This window comes from Alexandromys fortis, unplaced genomic scaffold (assembly GCF_014885135.2).
Source record: "Alexandromys fortis isolate MF-2015 unplaced genomic scaffold, M_Fortis_MF-2015_v1.1 scaffold_287, whole genome shotgun sequence".
Taxonomy (NCBI): domain Eukaryota; kingdom Metazoa; phylum Chordata; class Mammalia; order Rodentia; family Cricetidae; genus Alexandromys; species Alexandromys fortis.
The window spans coordinates 711620-716904 of NW_026068185.1; positions in this window are offsets into that span (position 1 = coordinate 711620).

The window sequence follows — 5285 nt, forward strand, 5'->3', positions numbered from 1 at the left end:
GGGGAGAGGAGTGGGGGAGGGGGAGAGGGGCGGGAGGAGGGGGAGGGAAATGGGAGGCTGGGAGAAGGCAGGATTTTTTTTTTCAATAAAAAATAAATAAATAAATAAAAATACCTTCAGACATGCCCAGAGGTCAACCTGTTCTGTGCAGTTCCTCAACCGTGGCTTTCTTCTCAGAGGACTTTAGGTCATGTCAGGTATCATGAAAAAAATCTACTTGAGTAATCTTTTAATCCTGTTGAGAGACTTTCCTCCCTTGTCTTTGCTCCTAATATTCCTTATTATCTCAGTTACTTTTCTTTATAAAAGGCCAGTGAGAGGGCTTGGGGTGTGGCTCAGCTACCACACACCACAGAAGCTGGGTACAGTAATACATGCCTATCATTCCAGCACTCAGGAGGTGGAGGAGGATCAGAAGTTTGAGGTCATCTTCAACTCTGTATCAACTTTGAGGTCAACCTGGGCTGCATGAGAGCCTGCCTCAAAACGAAATAACCCTAACTTCCTTTCTGGTTTTGGAATGTCTCTCAGCTGTTCCCTGTCAAGCTTCACTTTAGAATTGCTTGACTTGATCCTCCAGCTCCCAGAGCCCTTGTCTTTATTTGTATCCATTTGGTGTTTTTTATTTCAGTGATCAGTTTTAATTTCCAGGGTCCCTCTTGCTCGCTCGCTAAGTTCTCACTGTGTAATCCCAGAACTCTCTTTGTAAAGCAGGCTGGTCTCAAACCCACAGAGGTCTGTGTGCCTCTGCCCCCCTGAGTCTGGGATTAATTGTGTACTGCCAGCAAACACCACAAGAGTCTCTATTTTTAAAGAAGGTATGGCATACATCCCTTACCTTTTGAGGATGTCAATTCTGAAGTCTTAGGGGACAGGAAAGGCAGTGGCTGTTGTTTGTTGTTTTGAGACAAGACACTCTATCCCAGGATTGTCTGGGATCTGTGTGGTTCAGACTGGCTTTGAACTGAAGTCGATCCTCCTGCCTCAGGTTCCTGAGCGCTAATAGTATATGAGTGAACTATCATGTACCCTCTGATGTGGAGGCATGCCCTGGACCATCTGGAACACTGCAGAGATGAAAGCCAGCACTCACCACCCACGTAAGGTGAATTCTGGTTTGTTTTTGCCCACCTGGGATTGGGAAGGTGTGGGACAGTTGGCTAGCCTAGCTTCTTCCTCATGACCAAGAAGGTCGGTTACCCTCTTCCCTTTTGGACACCAGTGACCTCTCCTCTGGACTTAGAAGGTCCCTGGTTTTTTTAGCGGTTTTCTTCGTGGGTATCTTGAGATATCGTTTCCCCGTGACTGTTTCCGTCCTCTCAAGAAATCCTTACAGTTTCTTGGCCTAGGTGCTTTTTTTGCAGTATAGATGCAATTTCTTTAAAAAGCTTTTGTTGTTCTTGTTTCTATGGGTTTGCAGTAGGAGGGGAGAAGCTGTACCTTGCCTGCTTCACTGACCTGATTGAACTTTCCCTACGTGTGTGTGTGTGTGTCTGTGTGTACACGCAGCTGTGTGTGTGTGCATATACATGCAGACTTAATTTCCTATGAGGCAAGGGCTTTACTGCTGAATTACACTCCTAACTGCTCTCATCACTTATACTACAATGTATTGCTGTCTCTTATCATTTCCCTGTATGTAAAAAAAAAAAAAAAAAAACTCCCTTTAAAATTACTACTGTTGCTCCGTCGTACATGTGTTGTGTGGACATGTGTGTCACGGTTTGTAGACAAAGTTGAGAGGGCAGCCTAGGGGGTTGCTTCTCTCCTTGTACATTTATGTGGGTGTTGGGATCAGACTCACATCATGAAGTAGTGAGTGCTGACTGCCTACGTCCGTTCAGCTACGTCAGAGGCTCTCCATTTTTTGTTTTGTTAAAAATCTGGGATATATAGGTTAAATCAGTGATTTCTTACTGGGTCTCAAGAAAAGTAGAAACAGATATATTTCCTTATTCAAAATACAAGTAGTACCCAGAGTCCTTGCCCGCAAGCGCCCCAGTGTCTGATCCTGTGTGCCTCGCTTCCTTTTATCACTGATGAGATCTGGAGAAGCTGTCCTCTTTCTGTGATTTACAAGACAGACTTTCTCCTGGCATGTCAACAGCTCTGAAGACAACGTTGTTAGGTATCAGCTTTGGCAGATAGGATAGATAACGACGTGCCCCGGAAAGGCTGGGCTATTGATGAGCCTGGTGTCAAAACTGATTGCCACATACAGGCGATTTTTTTTCCCCTTCACCATTTCACTGCTTTTGTTTCTGTGGAGATTGTCACAAACAAGGGCAGCTCTGGCTCCAAATCAAAACCACCATGACAACTGTGTTCCTTTCTGCTTTCTCATGGCAGGGTATATGGCAGCCCATTGTTCTGAAGGTGGACGTTAAAAGTGATCAGCACTTGGCAAACACTGTCATCAAAAACTAGTGTGTGTGCACGCACATACTGGTGGGCTTATAGGTGTCCATGCAGTGCACATGGACGCCAGAGGATGACCTCAGGTGTGGCTACTCAGGTGCTGTCCACCTTGATTGCCTTTTTTTTTTCTTGTTTGTTTTTGTTGACAGGGTCTCTCCCTGGCCTGGAACTTGCTATGCAGGCTCAGCTGACGGACCAGCTAGCCCAGTATCCACCTCACTTCACTGCAACAGAGCTGGGAATGCAAGAATGCAACACCTCACCTGACTTTCCATATGCGTTTTGGGATCAGCTAGAAAGCAAGCCCTTTGCCAACCAAGCTATCTCCAGTCTTTTTGGAGAAGGAAGGAGGGTGGTATGTTGGGGGGGTTATGTCTGGCAGTAGTGAGAGGGTAGAGTTGGGAGGATATGGTCAAGATACACATATTGTAAACATGTATAAATTGTCAAACAGTAAAGATATAAAAATGTTTTGGGGTACTGCTCTGAAAACAGCCCATTTGTGGTGCTGCCGAGCGTCTTTGGAACTGTGTAATTCGCAAGCTCACGTCTCTTAGAAAGTGTCAGCAACACTTTCTGAGGAACGCTGGACAGACTGTGGCCATTAACCAGTTCCTTGTGATTAGTAGTGAAGGAGACAAAGGAAAGAAAGAGGCTGAGCACTGAATCTGTTTGTCTAGAAGTTTTGCGGTACATTCCCTGGGAGCATCTGCCACGGAACACAGCTCATTCTATACCCCTCCCCCTCATCACCACATGTCACTCACAGATCTGCCGGGAACGTCTGTCTGCTCAACCAGAGTGTGACAGTGGTGGCTCTGCTTGGAATCCCTCTGCTTGTACAAAAGCTGTTTTACAGCAGGACATGGCAATAGAACACAGGGTCATCCCGTCACCTTCAGTCAGCTGGGTACATCTGCTGTGCACAGTCCCTACCTGCCTGGCCTGGGAGTTAAGTGCAGTTAAATGTGAGCAGGTGCAGTTAAAATGAGGATCAAAGTGGCTGATAATAGGTCAAGGACATGGCAAGGCTGGTAATACGCTTTTCTGGTCAGACTGAGAACCTGAGCTTGATCATGTGAATTTATGCACAAATATCTAGGTGTGTTGGAGGGGGTTGGAGAGATGGATGAACAGAAGAGTGCTTGCTGCTCTACTGGAGGCTGATGTGGGACTCCCTCTGTATGCTGTGAATATGTTTTATCACCATTGGTTAATAAAGAACTGATTTGGCCTATGGCAGGACAGAATATAGCTAGGCAAGAAAATTTAATTGAATGCAGGAAGAAAGAAGGTGGAGTCAGTCAGACCTCATGGAGCTTCTAAAGGAGAAAGATACTGGAACCTTACCAGTAAGCCACAGCCTTGTGGCGATACATAGATTAATAGAAATGGGTTAATTTAAGATATAAGACACGGTCTTTTGCCTTCCATAGGTACCTGCACATACACACATACACACACACACACACACATATATATATACCTACATATATATATATATATACAACTACCTATGGCATGTGCTCATTCACACACACATAAATTTGGGGGAAAAAAAGTTACCCAGCAAGCCCCAGGATCTGCCTCTTTTGTCTTCCCTGTGGTACTACCATCCCCATCTTTTTTCTCCTCCTAAATCAATGTGTTTTAGGTAAATGAGAATCCCTGTCTAAAAAGCCAAGTTGGACAGCACCAGAGAAAGAATGACACCCAAGGTCATCTTTTGGCCTGCACATACACATACATATGCATACACGAATGCATACATGGTCACACTTGTGCACATGCACACACTCACATGCATGCACACATGAATGCTCATATGCATGCACATATGCACACCCCCCCATACAAATACTGTCAATAAGGTCAGACCCTGGTGAATTTTTTTGTGGCCCTAGACCTCATGAGTATCAAGATCATGCATGTCTAAGAAAAAGCAGTCCCACGCATATTGGAGCAAATATTTCCAGACTATATGTCAAACCCATCCCAAAGTTGAATCAAATTGAGTTTGCCCCCCCCCAAAAATAGTGAAAATATCTGATATATTTATTTGCCTTTTCAAAAGGCAATTTGCTTTCAAGATGTAACTTGGTTGGAATGTTACAATAGTGTCTGATATGTAAAGAAAGAGTACTTCAGGGGCTGGGGAGATGACTCAGTTGGTAAAGTGCTTGCCTATAAACACAAGGACCTGAGCTCAGTACCCCAAATCCACATAAGAAGCTGGACGTGGTGATGGGGGTTTGGAATCCCAGTGCTGGGGGAAGGGAAAACAGATGGGTTCCTCGGGCTCACTGGCCACTCAGTCTAGTCTACTGGAGAGTTCAAGGCCATGGAGAGACCCTTTCTCAAAAACTCTGACTTACGATATGTGGCTACCCCATGGTGCACATTGCCAAGGTACGGACCAATGGACATTGACCTTTTGACCATTTTCTGCTGAGCCCAGAAGAAACATGTTGCCTTTTTGCTTCATACATTGATTCACCCTGCAACCTTGACCAGTGCCAAATAGATGGGTAACCTTTCCTTCAGCGGGAGAAAAGCCAGATACCAGTGACCACTCTGAATGCCTCAAGCCATGGGTGCAAAGAAGTAGCACTGTATTTTTACTAGAATGTTCTCTCTTTGTGTTACATACTAAGCATAACTATAGAGAATATTTCATGGTAAAAATATAACATAATGATATCATAATATTTCAGCTATATGAAATAAGAACTCTAAGTCCTAGGATGGTGAGAAGGAAGAATGCAATTTGCTTTTATTCTTACTTTTCTGTAGAAAAGTGAGGATGGGTGGGCAAGGAGGCTCAGATCAAAGCATCTGACAACCCAAGTTTGATTCCTGGCTCCCAT